Raw genomic sequence first — 24916 nt, 5'->3', positions numbered from 1 at the left:
AAAGCCTTTTAACTTCTCCACATGCTTAAAGAATTTGTTCACAAATTATGTCATAAGCTCAGGCTATGAAAGGAGGATTTAATTGTTAGAAGGGCAAGAGAGTAACTAAAGTTTGATTTGATCTATATATCAATAACAAAGAAGCAGAATAAGAGAATTAAAAGAAAGAGGATAGCACACATATTTAAATAACGTGTTCAAAAAGGTCTGAGAGCTTTTCAGTTAACTTATCACTGTCTTTACTATGTAGGATGAACTCAAAGAATAGTTTTTTAGTGTCATTTTGAAAGGAATTTGATACCTTCACTTTGACTATGAGAGGATCATTGTAAAGGCAAGATAATTGAAAACCATGTTATCTTCTGGAGATTTTAACTAGTGTCAATTTTTTCTCTTCTCCAGCATTTAGCCTTCCCTTTACAAAAGAAAGTCAATTTCTGAAAATTCCTTACTTTCTCTGTTTTTGTGGTAGTTTTCTAGACCCGCAACACTGACAGTTTTTCTACTCTATTGGGCTTACCTATCCTTTTGTGTCCCTTTTTGTGTATGGATTATTATTTTGGGGAGGGGCCACACCCAACAGTGCTCAGGGTTTTTTTCTGGCTCTATGCTTAGAACTCGCTCCTGACAGACTATGGGAACCATATGGGATGCCAGGATTTGAACCACCATCCTTCTGTATGCAAGGTAAATGTCCTACCTTCATGCTATCTCTCTGACCCCTATTTTTTAATTTTTTAATTTTTTTAATTTTTTTTTAATTTTTTAATTTTTTTTTTATTTTTTATTGTGGTCAAAGTGAATTACAATTATTTCAAAGAAATATTTAAAGCACATAGTGACAATGAATGAGGGGCATTCCCACCACTAGTGTTGTTTTCCCTCCAACCCTGTTCCCAGCATGCATCCCATTAATTATCCCCCATAATGATAGTGTAACTGTTCCCCACTTGTACAACTTGTTGTCATTTGGATATCAATTCTGTTTTCATTGACTATAGGTTTGGTGTTCAAGTCTGATCATATTTATTTACACTAAATGTTCATTCAACTGTCTGGTCTTGGTACCATCCATTTTCCCCCTCAAATTGTGAGGCTAAACAAGATGAATCTAGTAATGTGGTTCTGTTGGAGATATATGAAAAGAGAAAGGGAAAGAAAAGAAAAAAAAAGGCAAATAAAAAAAAGGAAAAAAAAGGAAACTAAGGGAAGTCCATCTAGGTGTTATAAATTTCCCCTTAGAAAGAGAAAGGGAGAAAAAATAGAGTAACAAAAAAAAAGGCAAAACAAACAAAAAAACAAAAACAAAAACAAAAACAATAGGGCTGTAATAACAAAAGTACAAAAAAACAGAACAACCAAAACAAAACCAAATATGAAAAAAAAAGTTGAAAAAACAACTACTTCTTAAAAAGGTTTTCTTCTTTTTCTTCTTCTTCTTCTTCTTCTTCTTCTTCTTCTTCTTCTTCTTCTTCTTCTTCTTCTGCTGCTGCTGCTGCTGCTGCTGCTGATGGCGATGATGATAATGATGATGATGATGATGCTTTTGCAAAGGCACAGTATTGGGAAAATTAGAACGAGAATTCCCTTGGCCTAAGTGATACAGGGTTTCTCCAACCTTAAAACATACTACCATGGGAACAACTACAGACTCCATACCTGCTCGTTTTCATACCCCAAGTTCTTTCTATGGTGCCAGAGAAATTTTCAGTTAGTTGTGGATGATGACATCATGCCTCTGTAGGTAGAGATCTTGTTATTTGCTTTTGTCATAGGACGAAGGATAGAAGAGAGCTTTTTTTATATACAGTTCTAAAAGTTCTGTTCCATCCTGTTGTTGTAATCTGTCCTCCATAATAAGTGGTCTTGATTTTTGGTCAGATTCTAGAACAGAGCCTGAAGTATTTTAGTATGGTTCCAGAAGTTCTGCTCAGTTGCAATTGTCAAAGTCAGACATCTGGAATTAGAGATCTTGGTTTTTGTACAAATCCTAGGCCTAAGCCTCAGCTAGGATCTTTTTCATTGGTCCCTTGATAGGTTCTGCTCAGTCAGTCCATATTTGTCAAGGTCAGTCTTCTGTAGTTGGCGATTTTGGTGTTTGCATAGAGCAAAGGCTTTCATGTCTCCTGATTGCATCAGACCAGTAGATGATGAGATAGGGCAACCCTCTCTTAGTTCAAGTTGTTGCCCTTTCCTCATGTCAGGGTGTCATCTCTAAACTGTTGCAAGTTGGTGCCAAAGTGGTATTAGGAATTTCCCAGGGAGGAATTTGGTTTCTGGTGCTGTTGCTGGAACCTGCGTTTGTTCCACATCTGGGATCTGGGGTTCTGGATTGGATGATCACTGTCCAATCATGTGGAGAATAAATTGGGTCCACATGGCATATGCTCAAAGTGGGAGACCTCTCTGTATTATGAAATTTATGGGTTCTTATTCCTAGTAGATAAGAGTTTGTTTCTGTGTATAAGATTTCCCCTTATTTCGAGTGCCTAGGCAAAAGGGGATAGAGCCAAATTACATTGTTAGTGTAATTGGGGATAAGAATGATAGTCTACACCTTCTCTGTGCTCTGGTTTTGACCTAAGCCTTTATTCCAGGCAAGACTCTTTCTTGTAGGTTTTTGTACCTATATACATATATATATTATATGCATATAATAGAAGAAATAAATAAATTAAATTTAAAAAACGAATTAAAGAAAATTGCTGTTTAAGAGCTTAACTTATATTTGGGGTTAAACATACTAGGGGGTATTGTTATAGAGCTATTAAACACATAAATTAAATATAGGTTTCCCCATTAAGTCTTTTGAGATTTTCTTGTGGGGGGTGTAATCCAGGAGACTTTTTCTTCACATATCGTGTCTTGTTAAATTTGAGGAATGTTTTGCAGCCATCAGGGATCTGGTAGTGTCCTTGGGATGGGGTTCTTCTGGGGCTGAATCAGTAGTTGAGTTGGGTGGTGGTTTATTGGGTAAGGAAGTTGATCTCGGTACCTAATAGGTTAAGGACTGAGGGTGGAGAGGGTTAAATAAGGAAGGAAAATGGATCAGGGTTGGGGTATGAAAAGATAGGATTTCTGACAGGGGAGGAGGGATATGTAGGAGGGGCTATATATACTTAGACTATTATTTTTACACTTTAGAGTAGTTTTTACCACTGCCTCCCTCTTTCCTTTCCCACCCTGCCTGTATTTTTTACAGTTGCTTTATAGATGTAAGCATGCATAAGCATATCACATATTTTATACATACAAATATACATGAATTCATACAAGTTGTGAAAATAATTAGAGCATGAACATTAGATTATTTGGGATCAAAAATAGGCAATAAAATATATAGGTTGGGGCCAGCCAGGTGGCGCTAGAGGAAAGATATCTGCCTTACAAGCACTAGCCAAGGAAGGACAGTGGTTCGATCCCCCAGTGTCCCATATGGTCCCCCCAAGCCAGGGGAAATTTCTGAGTTCTAAGCCAGGAGTAACCCCTGAGCATCAAATGGGTGTGGCCCAAAAAACATAAACACAAAAAAAAAGATATATAGGTCATATACTCTACAAATTGAACCACTTCCTTAGCCTCCTCCTCTTCTTTTCTTTTCTTCTCTTTTTCTTCTTCCTCCTCTTTTTTCTTCCTCTTCTTTCCCTTCTTACTCTTCTTCACCTTCTTCTTCTTACTCTCCTTCTTTCTCCTTTTCTTCTTTTTTTTTCTTCCTTTTCATCTTCCTATCTTCTTACTCTTCTTTGCATTATTCTTCTTCCTTTTCTTCTTCTTTCTCTTCCTCTTCTAAATCTTCCTCCAATTCTTCTTATTATTATTCTCTTCCTGGATCTCTAGAACTTTAATGATTCCTATGTTGTTTCTATTGAGTTTATCAAAGACTTCTATTTTCATCTGTTCACATTCTTTGAGTAGTTTAGACATTGATCATTTTCTTTAAGATTCTCTTCCAGTTTCTTCTGCTGTATGGAGTTGTGCTGCATCTCATTTTCTGTCTCACTTACCCTGTTTGCAGCCATTATTACTCCAGTGGAGAGGCTTTCCATTGAGATTTTCAATTCATATACTGAGTTTTTAGACATGTTATTTTAGTATAAGGTTTTCTAATTTCAATCTTCATATCCTCTTGATTCTTATTTGTTTTCCATTCAAGTCTAGCTATGCTTTCTTTGAGCTCCATGAACAGCCTCTGTAATTCTTCTCTAAACACCTTATCTGAGAGGATACCTAGCTGTTCAGTACTTTTTGGGTCTCAGGGAAGCCATCTTCATTCTCTGTACATGGGGTTGTCCTGCATTGTTTCTCCCATTGTGACGTTTGCAGTGTGGTTTTTATTATGTGCTGAGGTGGGGTTCAGGGTTTAAATGATTGCACGGCTGCCTCCACTGGCTCACCCAAAAAGCAGGCAGAGAGCAGGGAAGCAGTCCTTTATACTGGCTTTCTGGTGCCCAATCACACAGCAGGAATCAGCACCCATGTTGGTTGGGTGAGGACATCTTACTGGGTTTGGGTACTGGAGAGATTATGTTCGTTGGTGTCTTCTGGGCTGCCTCCCACAGAAAGAAGAAGCTATAGTATGGTTTAAAGAGATCTAATATGTCAAGAGAGAGAGAGAGAGAAAGAGAGAGAGAGAGAGAGGAACAAAAGGAGGCAGAGAGTAAGTAGGTAATATATTTGCCATCACACAGCCTTTTCAGATTCAACACCCAGCAACACAGATGTGATTTCCAAGTTCAGAGCATGGAGTAAGTCCTGAGCACAGCCAGGTATGAACCCAGAAAGGAAGGAAGGACGGGAGGGAAGGAGAGAGAAAGAGAAGAAGGGAAGGAGGGAGGGAGAACAAAAAACCAAAACTCCTAAATTATAAGAACGAAATTGTACTTAGCAAAGGAAAAGGTGCTTTGGAACAAATAGGGTAAAATGTCCAATCAAACAGCCATAGACAAAAAGTTGACATTGGTGAAGATCATGAGACAATATACACAGATAACAAATTCTGTGTTGGCCTAATAAAGAGTACAAAGTGGTGATGACACTTGTCTTGCACAGGCCAACACATCCTCAATCTCCATATGGTCCCTGAGACCAACCAAGCATGATCTCTGATAGCAGGGATAGAAGTAAGCCCTGACCATGGCCAAAATAACCCAAATTATAATTGTTAAAACGTAAGTTGTTATATGGCAATCTTACATCAAAACATATGTTTAAATAATGTAAGGAAACAAATGGACATTTTAATGTATATTAAATGTATATATAGCATATATACATCTATCTCTCTCTATATATAGATATATAGATATATAGATATAGAGAGAGATAGAGATAGATGTATATATAGCATCAGAGTCACCCACACCCAGAGGAAGAGTTTGAATACTTACATATCATAGGAAAAATAGGAGGAAACTATACCACTTCTAGGGCTGTGGGTGTTTCAAAGCAAATTACAGCAGATTTTATTTGTCTCCTCTTGTCTGATAGTATCTACAGGAATATTATAAAAGTTTCAAAAATAGAGCCCTGTGACATGCAGGCAATTTCTTTAGTAAAACTTAGAGTCAGAAAGCAAGCTGTTCATTTTGATTTTGCTTTATTTTCTCTCCAAATCTGCTGGGTTTGGAAACTTACTTTAGCTAATGTAGGAATAATCTGCTATAAAATTGCTTTCAACCTATAATGGCTTTAAGTCATTTGTTGTATTTCTCATTATTTAAATGTAGTTCATTGTCTCAAAAATAAAAAGATAAAGTTTTCCAAGAACCTTATCTTCCACTGCTGATTTTTTGTGTCATAGTCCACTTAGTAGGCACCAGTAGAGTTTGAAAAGCAGAAAAATCAAACTGAATTTGGTATTATGGAAAGAAATGAGTCTGCAGACATATATTATGGGGTAAGAAGTATTTCTCCCTCTGGCACAAAATTATTTTTATGTTCAGATTGCTCTCATTTGGTAGACAGTTTCAGAGCATCTCTAAACTAAATCTATTTCATTAGAAGGCACAGATTTGGTTAACTTGAGATGGTTCACTTTCTAGACTCAATTTTCTCAGCCTTCATTAGGAAGCTACTATGATTATTTGTAATGTTTTAAGTTGACCAACAAGGTAGGGTTACATGTAACTTTGGCATGAAAATAAAAATGTTTTTTCTAAAATAAGATTTTTTTCTTTTTTTTTTTTTTTTTTTTTTGTGTGTGTGTGTGTGTGTGTGTGTTTTGGGTCACACCCGGCAGTGCTCAGGGGTTTTTCCTGGCTCTGTGCTCAGAAACTGCTCCTGGCAGGCACGGGGGACCATATGGGACGCCGGGATTTGAACCGATGACCTTCTGCATGAAAGGTAAACGCCTTACCTCCATGCCATCTCTCCGGCCCCAGCTTTTTTTCTTATTTTCAGCATCATGAGATGCATTTGTTTTGTCTGTGTGTGCAAGTACTTTTTGCTTTGCCTTCCATGCAGAATTAAATATTTTCAGTAATTGTACACTGGATTAATATCAGGAAAACCTTCTACAAAATCAGATCTCATTTGTAGAAGAAAAATTACTTTGTTTAGCTGAGAACTATGCAGTTAGTTATTAAAAATGATGCAATAATGGGGCCAGAGCAATGGTGCAGTGGTAGGGCATTTGCCTTGCACGTGGCTGCAAATGATGCTCTAAATTTCTACCTAGTGTTACTGGGTAGAATAAACATCCCTGGACTAGTAGTTATCTCCAAGAGTATGTTTAGAGTGACTTTTTTCAAGGAATGTTTTTCAGCAAAAGTCATAGACTGGGGTTTGTGGGTTGTGGATAGTGGTCGCTTTTTTTTTAGGAGATTCTGTATTAAAAGTAAACAAGCTGTTTTGCCGTAGGACTTTCACAAGCCTTTTTACTTCTCTTGTAATTTGGGCCTCATACAAAAGTGAAGATGATGCCCAGATTTTCTAGCTTATTCCAATCTAGATTCATTGTCAGGAGTTTTTAGTCCTCTGGGAAAGCAAGTGTCCCAGAAAGGAAAGATTGAGAGGCACCAGCTAAGACTTTTCTTGTGGGTGATTTGGCAGTGGCCAGCTGTTCCCCCGTTTATTTAAAAAAAAAAAACAACAGGATTAGTTAGAGAGTTGGCTTGAGGCATAAGAAGTTTCCTTTATGTGTTTGCACCAGGCCAGCTCCATAGACTCACTCATTTCTCAAAATAAATGCATACAAAGCCATAAAAAATCCTGGATACACTGGCCATGCAACTGAAAGCTGGCAATCTTGGGGGAAGAGGGCAAGACAAGCCCCCATCCTGTCAAAGCATTGTCTGCTGTGACCATCACAATAATCACCACTTTGCCTATGGCCCTACTTCACCACTTTCCTAAGATTCTCCGCAGAGACACCAATCTGACCAAACTCCAGATATGCTCTTTTTAAGGCAGATATCACCAGGGCTTTATTTCAATGAGTGTGGGGAACCCCCCTTCTATTTCCATGAGACCTGCCAGCCAAAAACATTCCCCACAAAAGCCACAAAATTATTAATAGTACTTTGAATTCCTGGAAGTAACATTTGTTTGATGCTATCATCCCTATAGGAACACACCATATTAGATTCCAATGTGTTCTAAGATCACTTAATGTTCAGAATTAAATGAATTAACAGAATAGCAAGCTAGCAACAAGAGCTTACTAAACCTTTTGCCAATGTCTTAATGACCTCATTGGAATTACAATAATTTTCACAAATTTGCTTGTCACTTTATTTATTTCTTTTAATTGTCTTTCTTCTTTTTATTTTTTCTTTTATTTTTCTTTTTTTTTAATAAGTTTGCTCTTATTTTTCTGGAAAAAAATATTACCGTCAACTAAGTCAAATATGTGATACACGTTCTTTAAATAAAGTAAATAAACTTAAAAAAAAGAAATTTCCTCTAGGAGAATATTCAGAGAGGAGAATCTCAGAGTATCCTGAAAAATTATCATTCTTCTCTGTTCATTACAGGCTCCCAGGAGCCTTTGGAAATAGAATTCTCAAGGAAGTCCCTGATCTTTTATTCTGAATGGGGCTTTGAAAGCTGGAAGTAATTAAGGTTTAGGAAAAGAAAATTAAAAGACAAGAAGACATGCAAACCAACTTGGGGATAGGCTGTCTCTAAGTATCTCATTAATTACCTCATTCATTCTAACTCTGCCTAGAGCTGCATTGATAAGAAGCATCTTCCTAACTCACTTCTGATCCCAGTGAGACTTAAAGAAACAGGGAACTAGCTGCTGCCCTATTCCTTGGCAGGATTTTAGTCAGCCTTTTATAATGAGCTTTTCTTACCTGCCAAAAAGGGAAGATGAGCTTTCCTTATTTCTAGAGACAGTTTCTGTGTTAGCTGGTTTTATTATTTGTGCCTTACTTACAAAAGGAGCCTGAAGCCTGAAGAGTTTAATAATCTTGTTTCTAGGCAAACATCCTGGATGGGGTAGAACAGTTCTCTTCATTCCTTCTTGGCCCTGTAATCTGTATGTAGACACTCAGAACTGTAATGAGTTGCCAGATGAGCCATTCATTCTGCTGGGGGAAGCTGGTCATTTCTATGCCTCCCATACCCATGTTTAGTCTCATTGATTGCATGCCTGCTGCCTAGTTCTGCATTTGGTCATCTCCCTTCATGCCAGTTGCATCTCTGTTTATCAGTTACTTACCCTTTTGTGTCCACTGATAGCACCCAACTAAGAGGCAGCTTCCTGCTGTGAGGTGGTAGATAATATCAATTTAAGACATAATTCAATCTCAGGCACATCTTGCACTCACTAACAGGATAAATTAGGATCCCATATTCACTTAATTTGATCCAGAACAATAGTACATCAGGTAGGGTACCTTCATTGCATGCAACCAACCTGGATTTAATTCCTGACATCCCATATCGTCCATTGAGCACCAATTACCAGTTGTATTTTCTGAGTTCAGAACTAAGAGAATGAAGAGCGAATAACCCCTATGTAATGCCAAAAGAAAAATGCCCTTAATCCTTATTTGATACCAAAGTGGGGGGGTGCAGAGGGTGGGGAGTATGACTCTCAGTCCATCTTTGTGACTTCATCCTTTAAGCTGCAGTTGAAGGAGGCGGGGTTCTGGCAAGGAGTGTTCAGGCCTGTGACCTGGCAGTGGACAAAGATGTGAGTAAACACATGGGGTTTTGCCTGGAGGAGCTAAATCTGAAGGAAAGTGATACCCCCCCTCCACTGAAGTATGTGTTTTCATTGGAAAGAATGTACTGGGAGTACCTGCTGCTCCCATTATACTGAGTGGAGAATAGTTTACTTTAGAGTCTCTAGGAAACATTGTACATACTTGCAATGTGGGGCAGTTAGATGGAGCTTGTGATGCCCAGGACAGCTGTGTGCAGACATAATTCCCCAGGAGAGAAGCGTGCAGAAACAGTGATAGTTGAGACATCAGTGTGCAGACAGGGTGATGCAAGAAACAAGCAGTGTGCAGACTTGGGAATGTACTAATCCAGTTACTCAGGAACCCCACACTCCCTCTTCTCTCTACAGAGGCTAAGCCCTGGAGGTTCACACCCAGGCCATGAACCCAGAGTATTAGCAGATTGTAGGAGCCATGTGATTGCTGGGAAAATATACTGAAGCTTGGAAATGCCCTGGTCCCACATGGAGTTTCTAGCAATGCTCATTCAAAGGTGAATCCCCATGGAGACCCAAACCCAACTGTGTATATTCATGTACCCCCATCACTTCCTCCACCTGGAAGCTCCCCATAAAAGGATATGGGCCCCTTGTTCACAACCTCTGTGCCCAGAATAATTCCTGATCCATCAGTATTTGTTCAGTGACTGAATGATAATTATCCATGATGGCACAATATCACCTATACGCCTTGATATTAGGGTTTGTGGAAGCCAGCTTTATCTTGTTACTTTCCTGCTCTCAGACCTATCAGGTCTCTGATGTTGCAAATCAAGGCCCCTTATATGCTGGCCTCTGAAAATTATTTTCTTACCTATGCCACCCCTAACACAAGCCCCCACCCCACCCTCTGACATACCAAGTCCTTGAAACCTTCCAAAAGTGTTAATATGTAGAGATTTCCTACAGAGATTAAAATTTAGTCAGAGTTGAATGGGGTACAGTAATCCTCTCTCCCCCATTTTTTTTTTGCACTTGTGGTGCTTGGGCTCTTCACAGCATGGTATTTGGGAGACAATACAAGGCCAGGAATGAAGCCTGGAGCTCCCACATGAAAGGCAATCACTTCAGCCCATTGGGCCATTTTCTTAGCCAAGTTCCCCATTTTATTTTATTTTGGGATCATACCCAGTAGTGTTCAGGGCTTAATTCTGACTCTGAGCTCAGTATTATAGTCTTAAACCACCTAACACAGGTTAGCATCACTCCTGGTGGTGCACAAGGGCCAGTTAGGATTCTAGGAATCAAGCATATGTTCAAATGTGTGCAAGACAAGTGTGTATAAACCTTTGTACTATCTCTCTAGCACAGCCCTTATTTTTAAAGTCACCAGTTGAATCTAGTGCAGGTTTTTCATGGATCAGACTTTGGGGTTGATGCTCTGTCTAAACAATATGAGGATTTCTTGTCCACACCTAATGGCTTCTCTCTGGAATAGCCTTTTACTGACCAATTATCTTTCAGGTCCCAGTAAACAGGTACTACTTGGAGATTCCAAGTAGATTCCCTCTCCAACAATCAAAATGCTCATACTCCCTCTGGTGCCTCTCACACACCCCTTTCTTAGGAATCCACTCTCTCCTGTACTGTGTCCCCCAAATACCACTTGCTTTTCTTTGGATGGTAATGGAACCCCTCTATATTCATATTTAATTCCCAGAAACTACATCGCAAATAATAAACATTTTGATGACTCATTCAAATTATAGATAACTAGATTAAGTAATTACAATACTTGTAATTGTTTATTTCATTGAATAAAACCCAGATTGTAGAAGCTAGAGAGATAGTACAGCAGGTAAGGCACTTGCCTTGTATGTAGTCAATCTGGATTTGATCCCCAGCATTCCCTATACTCCCACCAGGAGTAACCCCTGTGCACCATAAACTGTGACCTCAAAACAAACAAACACAGATTATAAGCACCATTCCATGAGACTTAAATGGTGCCTATCACAGTGCTATACTGAGGGCCAGTTTCAGCTGCAGGTGTCCAGAGACAAATAACCTACTGGAAAACTCTGTGGGTCCAGTGATACCAGAGGTAAAATCAGTTAAAAATGTGTGTTTTGAATATATTCTTATTTAAATATTTAAGGAATAGTGGGAGAAACAAACTGAGTCCCAGAATGAGATAGGCTAATCTTTATTTATACAGTTTATTTCCCTAAATTATTTACAAACTGCTCAAAAGAAAATAACAGTAAAGAACCAAAAAAAATAGAAAAACAGAAGGATTGAAGGTTCCTTACCAGGCAAACTTTTGGTGCGAGGACAGAGAAGAAGAGAATTTCAACAGGGAATAAAGATTTTTACACATGTAAACTGGTTTGGGGAATATCTAGATTCTCTAGACCTAGTGGGAGGTGGAAGGTGTATAGAAATTGATTTCTCAAAGTCATAAAGGTAAGGTGCTCTTGTGCCTAGGGGACTGATAGATACCATAAGTCTCTCTCTCTCTCTCTCTCTCTCTCTCTCTCTCTCTCTCTCTCTCTCTCTCTCTCTCATTGGGTTCATTGAATTCAACAGCAAAGATCTGAGATACAAGTATGCCTTAAAAAACCCTCAAGACTGGCAAGTAAGTGTTCCTTGGTGGGTGCACCCGTATTTCTTTCCCAAACTTCCTTTACCTGAAGGTGTTTTGCTGACGCTGAGGTCCCTGATTCCTAAAGGTCAAAATTGATGACAAAAAGTGTGGGCATAGGAAGGGACAGAGGACATACATGGCAGGAGCCCATGACTCTGGAGTATAACCAAGCACATGGACTAGACTGATTTTTCTGGTAAAAGGGAGTATGTTCTGCTGTTCCCTGAATCTCACCCTGAAGTCTAACTTTAAAGCTGGGTGGACCTTAGTGAGCTGATTGGTCAGGCACAGAATAGGGCTCTTTGCAGCCAAGGAATCCCTATAGCATTGAAAGTAAGGCTAGTTCTCAGCCATCAGTTGTCTCCTTGTCTCTCATATTCTTTTCCATGCCAATCCCACCCTCTTCTCTTGTCCACTATCTGTCTCCCGTTTGGTATACTGCTTTGTCCTCCTGTTTTGTTTTGTTTTTATAATTTCTTCTCTCATTCTTCTCCACTAACCTTTGTATTCTCCTTTTCTCCTATGAAGCCTTAGAAGGTCCAGGGCTTTTGACAGCCATTTTGGGACCTCTTCCAAAGGCCTCCTTCTCTTACGGCAATAGCAATTAGCCTGCTTTTTTTTATCCTGGACCTCCAGAAACCTTATCACAGTCATGCCATGGAAAATCAGAGAATAGGCCCAATTATAGCAGGCATAAGCTCCAGGGAGGAGTTTCATGTACACAAAGTGGCTAAACCTGGGTGGTCAGTCATAAGGTGGCAGAAGTGTCTTCTCCCTACACTGAAAACTATCATAACAATGTGAATGAATGAGGGAAGTAGAAAGCCTGTCTCGAGTACAGGTGTAGGGGGTGGGGAGGAGGGAGATCTGGGAAATTGGTGGTGGGAATGTTGCACTGGTGAAGGGGGGTGTTCTTTACATGACTGTAATTATACAACTATAATCATGTTTGTAATCACGGTGTTTAAATAAAGATAATTATAAAAAAAAAGAAGTGTCTTCTCCAATTAGGAAGGCTCTTACTTAAGTCCCTCTCCCCCACCATTATTTCCCTGTCCTTTTCTAACTATTTCCGCAAGCCATCAACTGTCTTACATGTGCTATGTTCAATGGATCTCTTTACTACTCAACCTTAGTAGGAAGAACACATAAATCCCCACTTTACTAATGGAGAAATTCTAGTTCATGGTGATTAGCTTGAAATTTTGGTAGGCAACTTATCTTGAATCTAAGTGCATCTGACTTAGAATCCCAAGTGTTTTTAAGGAGATTTTACTAAAAGTACTCAGAAAGACTGAGGAAGCACTCTTTGGAAAGCTGTGAGTCAATGATTTCCATGCTTGATCTGGTAGTGCTCAGGGACCAAGCACTAAAGTCTAGCTCAGGTTCAAAGGTTCTTGTGAAAAACATGAGCTGCATCCTGGGCAGGCAGTGTCTTCTTTGTGCCAAGTAGTACCAGTTAGTGCAATAAGTACTATTTGTGCCAGGCAGTGCCAGCCTGTTCACACCTATGCCAGGCTGTGCAAGTTCCAGATATAGCAATTTAATCAACACTTTTCTTCCATGCCAGACTTTGAGAACAGATGTGCAAAATTGATGGGATTTTCCCCACCTCTAAGGGAAAACTACTAAGAAGATTGAACATGAGTCCCAGGTGCCATATAACAGTAGCCTGTTCCAGGAGATGCCAATTGGTACCTATCTGTGATTAGTAGTGCCAGTCTGTACCAATCAGTGCAAGTCAGTGCCAAGTGGGGCCTGTCAGTGGTGATTTGTGCCAGTAAATGTCAGTTTTTGCAGTGCCAACTGATTCTATCCAGTGGTTCTAGCCTGTGCCAGATGGTTCCAGTCAGTGCAAAGTAGTTCCAATTAGTGTTATCCTGTGCCTGAAAGTACTAGGCAGTGCAAATTTGTCATCATAGCCAACCATATAAATAGTAACAGTCTGTTACTTTGCCTGTCTTGCTAGGCAATACCAATCTGTCTGCTGGTGTTAGGCAGTGCCAAGTTTGCCAAGCAGTGCTAATTTGTGCCAGCTGGTGTCCATCAAAGCCAATTATGCCAAGCAACACTGGTACAATTTGGTGCCAAGCAGTGATATCTGTGCCAGGCAGTACCTATCAGTGCCTCTGTACTCATCTGTGCCGGGTAGTGCCAGTCTATCCAACTTGCCATGTGGTGCTAATCAGCCAGGTGATTTTGATCAATGCAAATAAGTGCTAGAGCAGTCTCTTATTCTGAACTACAGCTTATTTTGAATCAAAAGGAACTGAATCTTGGGTTCATTCTAAATATTTACATTGCTACTCTACTCTCCCACATTTTATATGTTTTCTTTATATTGATATTTTCAAGTACAGTTTTATTTTTCTTTTATAGATTTCTTAGAAGACCAGTTTGGTGAACATGAACTCCTTTAAGCTGTTGTCTGTCTTAATATCTTATATTTGCCATTTTAACAAAAAAATTCTTCTTAATGTATCTGAATTTTTGTTTGAATCTTTTTGAGTTTCCTGTATTTGCGTATTTAACCCTATTTTTAAGTGTGGAAAGTTCTTGGCTATTATTTGTTGAAAGATGAAATGTGCCCCTTTCTCATCTTATGTAAAACCTTATTATGTCAGATTTCTTGGTACTATTATATATAGCTATTATGTTCATTATTTTTAATTTTTTTTTCATTGAGCTTTTTTTCTTTATTTAAACACCTTGATTACATACATGATTGTGTTTGGGTTTCAGTCATAAAAGGAACACCACCCATCACCAGTGCAACATTCCCATCACCCAAGTCCCAAATCTCCCTCCTCCCCCCCCAACCCCCGCCTGTACCCTAAACAGGCTCTACATTTCCCTCATACATTCTCAATATTAGGACAGTTCAAAATGTAGTTATTTCTCTAACTAAACTCATCACTCTTTGTGGTGAGCTTCCTGAGGTGAGCTGGAACTTCCAGCTCTTTTCTCTTTTGTGTCTGAAAATTATTATTACAAGGGTGTCTTTCATTTTTCTTAAAACCCATAGATGAGTGAGACCATTCTGCGTTTTTCTCTCTCTCTCTGATTTATTTCACTCAGCATAATAGATTCCATGTACATCCATGTATAGGAAAATTTCATGACTTCATCTCTCCTGACAGCTGCATAATATTCCATTGTGTATATGTACCACAGTTTCTTTAGCCATTCGTCTGTTGAAGGGCATCTTGGTTGTTTCCAGAGTCTTGCTATGGTAAATAGAGCTGCAATGAATATAGGTGTAAGGAAGGGGTTTTTGTATTGTATTTTTGTGTTCCTAGGGTATATTCCTAGGAGTGGTATAGCTGGATCGTATGGGAGCTCGATTTCCAGTTTTTGGAGGAATCTCCATATCGCTTTCCATAAAGTTTGAACTAGACAGCATTCCCACCAGCAGTGGATAAGAGTTCCTTTCTCTCCATATCCCCGCCAACACTGTTTATTCTCATTCTTTGTGATGTGTGCCATTCTCTGGGGTGTGAGGTGGTATCTCATCGTTGTTTTGATTTGCATCTCCCTGATGATTAGTGATGTGGAACATTTTTTCATGTGTCTTTTGGCCATGCGTATTTCTTCTTTGTCAAACTGTTTGTTCATTTCTTCTCCCCATTTTTTGATGGGGTTAGATGTTTTTTTCTTGTAAAGTTCTGTCAGTGCCTTGTATACTTTGGAGATTAGCCCCTTATCTGATGGGTATTGGGTGAATAGTTTCTCCCACTCAGTGGGTGGCTCTTGTATCCTGGGCACTATTTCCTTTGAGGTGCAGAAGCTTCTCAGCTTAATATATTCCCATCTGTTAATCTCTGCTTTCCCTTGCTTGGAGAGTGCAGTTTCCTCCTTGAAGATGCCTGTAATGTCCTGTAGTGTTTTGCCTATGTGCTGTTCTATATATCTTATGGTTTTGGGGCTGATATCGAGGTCTTTAATCCATTTGGATTTTACCTTTGTACATGATGTTAGCTGGGGGTCTAAGTTTAATTTTTTGCAAGTGGCTATCCAGTTGTGCCAACACCACTTGTTGAAGAGGCTTTCCCTGCTCCATTTAGGATTTCCTGCTCCTTTATCAAAAATTAGATGGTTGTATCTCTGGGGAACATTTTCTGAGTATTCAAGCCTATTCCACTGATCTGAGGACCTATCCTTATTCCAATACCATGCTGTTTTGATAACTGTTGCTTTGTAGTACAGTTTAAAGTTGGGAAAAGTAATTCCTCCCATATTCTTTTTCCCAATGATTGCTTTAGCTATTCGAGGGTGTTTATTGTTCCAAATGAATTTCAAAAGTGTCTGATCCACTTCTTTGAAGAATGTCATGGGTATCTTTAGAGGGATGGCATTAAATCTGTATAATGCCTTGGGGAGTATTGACATTTTGATGATGTTAATCCTGCCAATCCATGAGCAGGGTATGTGTTTCCATTTCCGTGTGTCCTCTCTTATTTCTTGGAGCAGAGTTTTATAGTTTTCTTTGTATAGGTCCTTCACATATTTAGTCAAGTTGATTCCAAGATATTTGAGTTTGTGTGGTACTATTGTGAATGGGGTTTTTTTCTTAATGTCCATTTCATCCTTATTACTATTGGTATATAGAAAGGCCATTGATTTTTGTGTGTTAATTTTGTAGCCTGCCACCTTGCTATATGAGTCTATTGTTTCTAGAAGCTTTTTGATAGAGTCTTTAGGGTTTTCTAAGTAGAGTATCATGTCATCTGCAAACAGTGAGAGCTTGACTTCTTCCTTTCCTATCTGGATTCCCTTGATATCCTTTTCTTGCCTAATCGCTATAGCAAGTACTTCCAGTGCTATGTTGAATAGGAGTGGTGAGAGAGGACAGCCTTGTCTTGTGCCAGAATTTAGAGGGAAGGCTTTCAGTTTTTCTCCATTGAGGATAATATTTGCCACTGGCTTGTGGTAGATGGCCTTCACTATATTGAGAAAGGTTCCCTCCATTCCCATCTTGCTGAGAGTTTTGATCAAGAATGGGTGTTGGACCTTATCAAATGCTTTCTCTGCATCTATTGATATGATCATGTGGTTTTTATTTTTCTTGTTATTGATGTTGTGTATTATGTTGATAGATTTACGGATGTTAAACCAGCCTTGCATTCCTGGGATGAAACCTACTTGATCGTAGTGGATGATCTTCTTAACGAGGCATTGAATCCTATTTGCCAGGATTTTGTTGAGGATCTTTGCATCTGCATTCATCAGTGATATTGGTCTGTAATTTTCTTTTTTGGTAGCGTCTCTGTCTGGTTTAGGTATCAAGTTGATGTTGGCTTCATAAAAGCTATTTGGAAGTGTTTCTGTTTGTTCAATTTCATGAAAGAGTCTTGCCAAGATTGGCAGTAGTTCCTCTTGGAAAGTTTGATAGAATTCATTAGTGAATCCATCTGGACCTGGGCTTTTGTTTTTCGGCAGACATTTGATTACTGTTTTAATTTCATCAATGGTGATGGGGGTGTTTAGATATGCTACATCCTCTTCCTTCAACCGTGGAAGATTATAAGAGTCCAAGAATTTATCCATTTCTTCCAGGTTCTCATTTTTAGTGGCGTAGAGTTTTTCAAAGTAGTTTCTGATTACCCTTTGAATCTCTGTCATATCAGTAGTGATCTCTCCTTTTTCATTCCTGATACGAGTTATCAAGTTTCTCTCTCTCTCTTTCTTTGTTAGGTTTGCCAGTGGTCTATCAATCTTGTTTATTTTTTCAAAGAACCAACTTCTGCTTTCGTTGATCTTTCGGATTGTTTTTTGAGTTTCCACTTCGTTGATTTCTGCTCTCAGCTTTGTTATTTCCTTCTGTCTTCCTGTTCTTGGGTCCTTTTGTTGAGCATTTTCTAGTTCTATTAGCTGTGTCATTAAGCTACTCAGGTAAGCTCCTTCTTCCTTCCTGATGTGTGCTTGCAAAGCTATAAATTTTCCTCTCAGTACTGCTTTTGCAGTGTCCCATAAGTTCTGAGAGTTTGTGTCTTTATTGTCATTTGTTTCCAGGAACCTTTTTATTTCCTCCTTGATTTCATCTCGGACCCACTGGTTATTGAGCATGAGGCTGTTTAACTTCCAGGTGTTAAAGTGTTTCTTCTGAGTCCCTTTGGAGTTCACAAATAATTTCAGAGCCTTATGGTCAGCGAAGGTAGTCTGCAAAATTTCTATCCTCTTGATCTTATGGAGGTATGTTTTATGTGCCAGCATGTAGTCTATCCTGGAGAATGTCCCATGTACATTGGAGAAGAATGTGTATCCAGGTTTCTGGGGATGGAGTGTCCTATATATATCCACTAGGCCTCTTTCTTCCATTTCTCTCCTCAGGTCTAGTATATTCTTGTTGGGTTTCAGTCTGGTTGACCTGTCCAGTGTTGACAAAGCCGTGTTTAGGTCCCCCACAATTATTGTGTTGTTGTTGATATTATTTTTCAGATTTGTCAGCAGTTGTATTAAATATTTTGCTGGCCCCTCATTCGGTGCATATATGTTTAGGAGAGTGAATTCTTCCTGCTCTACGTACCCCTTGATTAATATAAAATGTCCGTCTTTGTCCCTTACAACCTTCCTGAGTATAAAGTTTGCATTATCTGATATTAGTATGGCCACTCCAGCTTTTTTATGGGTGTTGTTTGCTTGGATAACTTTTCTCCAGCCTTTTATTTTGAGTCTATGTTTGTTCTGACTATTCAGGTGCGTTTCTTGTAGGCAGCAGAAGGTTGGATTGAGTTTTTTGATCCATTTAGCCACTCTGTGTCTCTTAACTGGTGCATTTAGTCCATTGACGTTGAGAGAAAGAATTGTCCTGGGATTTAACGCCATCTTTATTTCAAAATTTGGTGTGTCTTTTGGGTAGTCTTGTCTTAGATTAGGTCTTTCAGTTTTTCTCTTAAGACTGGTTTTGTGTCTGTGAAGTTTCTGAGCTGTTTTTTGTCTGTGAAACCATGTATTCTTCCATCAAACCGGAAAGTGAGTTTTGCTGGGTATAGTATTCTGGGTGAAGCATTCATTTCATTCAGTCTTGTCACAATATCCCACCACTGCTTTCTGGCATTGAGCGTTTCTGGTGACAGGTCTGCTGTAAATCTCAGGGAAGCTTGCTTGAACATGATTTCCCCTTTTGATCTTGCTGTTTTCAGAATTCTGTCTCTATCTGTGGGATTTGTCATTGTGACTAGGATGTGTCTTGGGGTGGTTTTTCTGGGGTCTCTTTTGGTTGGGACTCTTCGGGCATGCAGGATTTGATCACATATATTCTTTAGCTCTGGAAGTTTCTCTTTAATGATGTTCTTGACCATTGATTCTTCCTGGAAATTTTCTTCCTGGGTCTCTGGGACTCCAATGATTCTTAAGTTGTTTCTGTTGATCTTATCATAGACTTCTATTTTCGTCTGTTCCCATTCTTTGACTAATTTTTCCATTGTCTGCTCATTTGCTTTAAGTTTTTTGTCCAATCTCTCCTGCTGTATGGAATTGTTATGTATCTCATCTTCCACAGCACCAAGTCTATTCTCAGCTTCTGATACCCTGTCCCAGAGCTTATCCATTTTGTCATTCACTTCGTTTACTGACTTTTTCAGTCCTGTTAGTTGACATGTTATTTCAGTTTGGAGTTTTGTCATTTCTGCCTTCATATTTTCTTGGTTCTTATTAGTGTTCTGTTCTACTCGATCCATGGTTTCTTGGAGTCTGTTGAGCACCTTCCATATTGCTAGTCTAAAGTCCTTATCTGAGAGGTTGATTAGTTGTTCAGTCATTATCTGGTCCTCAGAATTGTCATCTTCATTCTCTATGTCTGATGCTGGCCTGCGTTGTTTCCCCATTGTCACACTTGTATTGTGGGTTTTTCTACGTGTTGTAGTGGTATTCATTGTCTATATGATGTAGGCAGCACACTCCTCTGGCTCCTCCCTTTCTGGATGGGCTGACTTGCCTCTAAGGGAGGGGAGTCCTCCGTGGATGAAGCCTCACACTGGGACAAATCTTAGGCCCGAGCATGCAACAGAGAAGACAGTCCAGAGAGAAATGTTTGCTTCTGTGATATAGCGCCGTTCTTAGTGTGATTTTTCCTTCTTGTTGCAATGGAGTTCTTTCCTTAGAAAGAGTGCACGGCCGCGTAGCGAAGCGGAGCGGCCGTGCTCCTCTGAGCCTCTTTTTGCCCCACTCGCAAGAGTTTCACGCAAGAGGACAGTAGACAGACATAGACAGGTCACACTCACAGTCTTTCACAGCTGAGCCCCACTGGGCCGGTGTACTTTTGCGGATTTTCCCCGCCTGGTGTCACACACAGGGAGCCAGCTTTTGCAAAGGTTAGCCGGTTTTTATGCTCTGAAGTCCCTCCCTGAAAATGGCGTCTGGGTGAGCGAGGTTTCTGGAGGCTCTTTTTGCCCCACTCGCAAGAGTTTCACGCAAGAGGACAGTAGACAGACATAGACAGGTCACACTCACAGTCTTTCACAGCTGAGCCCCACTGGGCCGGTGTACTTTTGCGGATTTTCCCCGCCTGGTGTCACACACAGGGAGCCAGCTTTTGCAAAGGTTAGCCGGTTTTTATGCTCTGAAGTCCCTCCCTGAAAATGGCGTCTGGGTGAGCGAGGTTTCTGGAGGCTCTTTTTGCCCCACTCGCAAGAGTTTCACGCAAGAGGACAGTAGACAGACATAGACAGGTCACACTCACAGTCTTTCACAGCTGAGCCCCACTGGGCCGGTGTACTTTTGCGGATTTTCCCCGCCTGGTGTCACACACAGGGAGCCAGCTTTTGCAAAGGTTAGCCGGTTTTTATGCTCTGAAGTCCCTCCCTGAAAATGGCGTCTGGGTGAGCGAGGTTTCTGGAGGCTCTTTTTGCCCCACTCGCAAGAGTTTCACGCAAGAGGACAGTAGACAGACATAGACAGGTCACACTCACAGTCTTTCACAGCTGAGCCCCACTGGGCCGGTGTACTTTTGCGGATTTTCCCCGCCTGGTGTCACACACAGGGAGCCAGCTTTTGCAAAGGTTAGCCGGTTTTTATGCTCTGAAGTCCCTCCCTGAAAATGGCGTCTGGGTGAGCGAGGTTTCTGGAGGCTCTTTTTGCCCCACTCGCAAGAGTTTCACGCAAGAGGACAGTAGACAGACATAGACAGGTCACACTCACAGTCTTTCACAGTTGAGCCCCACTGGGTCGGTGTACTTTCGCGGATTTTCCCCGCCTGGTGTCACACACAGGGAGCCAGCTTTTGCAAAGGTTAGCCGGTTTTTATGCTCTGAAGTCCCTCCCTGAAAATCTAATTTTTAATCTTAATTTTATAGGTTCCTATACTTTATCTTTGAGCTTCCTAATTAAGTTTTTGGCTTTTTCCATTTCTATTGGATACTATATTGTATTTTTTAATTCAGCTACTATATTCATTAGCTACCTTGTTTGTTATGCTTTGCTCATATTTCCCCTATGTTTGTTTAAGTTCTCTTACATTGATATTTATTTCATGAAATTGTGTTAAGACATCTGCTTTGGGGTATTTTTTTGGTAGATCATGTAACTCTGTTGTATTAGGAGTATTTTTCCAAACTATTGCCAATGGTGTGGGTGACTTTGCCCATCTTAGCAATATATATGCATGTTCCATGGCTGGATGGCAAATGCCTGTGCAATGAGGTCAAGCAGGCCAAAAGTGCAAAATTCACAGTTACATGTTCCTGGCACTGACTATAACACTGAGGTCAAGCATGACTGGGAGAGACCAAAGTCTCTGCAGTCACAAAAACATAAGCCCAGTTGTGCTGCCAAATTTGAGAAGTACTGGCAGTGACCTAGGAATTCATTGACTGTAGCACTGAGTTCAGATAGACCTAAATGGCAATTGGTACATTGCAGAAATGAATACCTGGAATAAATGTAGCAAGATAGCCACACTGATCTGGGTAACCACTAAGAAGCTTGTGCTCAGGTAGATCTGGGAATAGACTTGCCCTACTCCACAGGAAACCAGCAATGCAACCGTAACTGACAGTAAAGTCTAGCTGGCAATGTGTCAATAGGAGGCTTGGCTGACCTAAGACACAACCAGGGAATCATTTTCATACGTACCTGGATCATCTGGATTCCAGGTTAGAGTAAGTCTAATTATGCAGCCATGATTGTGCACTTCTGGTTTCCTCAGCCATGATTGTGTACTCATGGTTTCTCAGATGCTGTCCAAAATGAACCACAGGTTTCTAGGTTGCAAGTGACCAGCAGCCATTTTTTGTTTTAATTCCTTGGGAATTTGTACTGTAGTACACGTAATCATCCTCGGCTGATGGTAAATTTGGCACTCAAGAACAATTTGCTCCTTGTGTGCCTACAAGAATACAGAGCATAAAACAAAATGAGTATCTGAGGGTTGCTGTTTCAGTTGCTGAGGCAACTTTGCACCAACATAGATTAGATCCTCACAAGGAGGTGCTCAATTGCTATGTTGAATAAGTTCAGCAACCAACAAATTCTAAATTTAAAAAAGGCTGCAGTTCTAGATAGTGACAGAGCAAATAGTCCAGGGCTGGCAGAGAGTAGAGGTTGATTAAAAATGGAATACAGGAGGCAATGGGACCGCTTGCTAATTCTCTAGGCTTGGGAGCTCATGGGGTTCTATCTAGAAGCTCACTTTATAGTAGTCAGATCTGGACTGTCAGGATCTGGTGTGCCAGACCAGTGCAAGAAGTCTTTATTGTATTTTCTTAGCTTCTAGATCAATCTGCTGTTTATTAGCGGTGGATAAAGGATTCCTGGGATTTTCCCTCAGCATCTGCTGCTATAAAGATAATCCAGCAGAGTTTCTAGCAGTACTGTTAGCAAGTTCACAAGAGATCACAGGCTGGTTCCTTCCGGTTATTTTGATCTATACACTCCCTATAGTTTCTTGCCTCTTATCCTAGTGTTGAAAATACATCATATAATGAGCTTAAGGGTAAGGCGACCACACACGCAGTCTGTTCCACCCTTACTACTCAGGATAAAAAGTTCTTGATCATAGAACTCTCTTGCAGTTGTGCCCTGAAGATTTGTTTTATGGCAAAGGTGCCTGTCTCCAACCTGTCTGAATACTGTTCTTTGGTGACTTTCTACAAACTCTTTTATTTTTTCTAGGTCAGTTTCAATCTGTTTGATAAAACAAATTTCTTATGATGCTAATGTACCTCTTGATCTAGAGAGGGTACAGTGAGGGGGGCATTTGCCTTGCATGCAGAAGGCTTTGGCCTTAGTTCAATCTCCAGTATCCCATATGGTACTCTAAGCACCACAAAGAGTAATTCTTTTTTTGTAATTTTTCATTTGGGGAAGGTCCTATTTGGCAGTGCACAGAGATTACTCATGAATCTGCAATAAGGAATTACTCCTGTTGATACATGGGTTAGTATATGAGATTCTAAGGTTGAATATGGGTCAGCCATGAGCAAGGCAAGCACCCTACCAGCTTAACAAAGTTTAAGGGAGGCACGTGCCTCACAAATGTTTGAACACCCAATAATCTTATTTATGAACCTGAAAAGGATCCCAGTAGTAATTCTTGAGTGCAGAGCCAGAAGTAAACCCTGAGCATTGCCAGAATGTCCCAAAACCAGTCCAAGCCAAAAACAAACAAAACAAAACAACAACAACACTATATAGTACATGGGTTAAACATTTGCCTTGCCTACAATACAGTGAATACTGATTCATTTCTTTTTTTATAATTATCTTTATTTAAACACCGTGATTACAAATATGGTTATAGTTGTATAATTACAGTCATGTAAAGAACACCCCCCTTCACCAGTGCAACTTTCCCACCACCAATTTCCAAGATCTCCCTCCTCCCCACACCCCCACACCTGTACTCGAGACAGGCTTTCTACTTCCCTCATTCATTCACATTGTTATGATAGTTTTCAGTGTAGTCATCTCTCAAACTGCACTCATCACTTTATGTGATGAGCTGCATGTCATGAGCTGCACCTACCAGCCCTCATCTCTCTTGTCTCTGAGATACTGTTAAAAATGTCTTTCATTTTTCTTAAAACCCATAGATGAGAGAAACCATTCTGTGTCTTTCTCTCTCCCTCTGACTTACTTCAACAGCATAATAGATTCCATGTACATCCATGTATGGTAGTTTCTCTGTGATGATGTTCTTGACCATTGATTCTTCCTGGAGATTTTCTTCTTGGGTCTCTGGGACTCCAATGATTCTAAAGTTATTTCTGTTGAGCTTATCAAAGACTTCTATTTTCATCTGCTCATATTCTTTGGGTAACTTTTCCATTGTCTGATCCTTTGATTTAAGGCTTTTTTCCAATCTCTTCTGCTGTATAATGTTGTTATACATCTCATCTTCCAGCGCACTAATTCTATCCTCAGCTGCTTTTAACCTGTTGGAAAGCTCATCCATTGTGTTCTTCAATTCGTCTACTGAGTTTTTCAGACCTGTTATTTGACCTGATATTTCAGTTTGGAGTTTTCTGATTTCTATCTTTATATTCTCTTGATTTTTATTAGTGTTCTCATTTATACTTTCTTTGAGTTCTGTGAGCAACCTGCATATTTCTTCTCTAAACTCCATTTCTGAAAGACTGCTTAGGTGGTTGGTCATTGTTGGGTCATCAGAGTTTCCATCTTCATTCTCTATGGCTGAAGTTGGTCTGTGTAGTTTTCCCATTGTCATGCTTATGCTGTGGGTTTTTCTACGTGTTGTGGTGGTATTCATTGGCTAGGTAGAGTGCACGGCCGCAAAGCGGCCACACTCCTCTGCTTCAACCCCTTATAGGTGAGCTTAAGGGGGGCAGCAGAGTCAGCTTTATCCACAACTCTGGCCCAGAAACACTCACCTCAGCCAAGGCAAGCCGTCAGGAGATGAATGCCAGAGAAGATCAAAGTTCCCAGGTTGAAGCAAGCCTGGGGAAGCCCCAAAATGTCTGCCAAGCTTAAGGGGCCCATTAGAGTCTCTCTTATCCACAACTTTGGCCAGGAAGACACACCTCAGCTGAGGCATGCCCTCAGGGGATTAATGCCAGAGAATATCAAAGTTCCCAGGTTGAAGCAAGCTGGGGGAGGTCCCAAAATGTCTGCGGAGCCTAAGGAACCCAGCAGTCAGCTTTATCCGCAACTCCGGCCCAGAAACACTCACCTCAGCCTAGGCAAGCCATCAGGGGATGAAT

At 40.2% G+C, this 24916-nt stretch overlaps 1 protein-coding gene and 1 pseudogene across 1 annotated transcript in view; one reads left to right on the top strand and one right to left on the bottom strand.

Annotated features, from left to right (window-relative positions):
• Positions 1-24916, top strand: part of PHF3 (PHD finger protein 3) — a 425013-nt gene that overhangs the window by 28372 nt on the left and 371725 nt on the right. The gene's annotated exons all lie outside the window — the stretch shown is intronic.
• Positions 23164-23275, bottom strand: LOC126014876 (uncharacterized; annotated as a pseudogene).

The sequence above is a fragment of the Suncus etruscus genome, chromosome 7, assembly GCF_024139225.1.
Source record: "Suncus etruscus isolate mSunEtr1 chromosome 7, mSunEtr1.pri.cur, whole genome shotgun sequence".
Lineage (NCBI taxonomy): Eukaryota > Metazoa > Chordata > Mammalia > Eulipotyphla > Soricidae > Suncus > Suncus etruscus.
The sequence above is the reverse complement of the archived record's forward strand: the minus strand, read 5'-3'. Positions and strand labels throughout refer to the sequence as shown.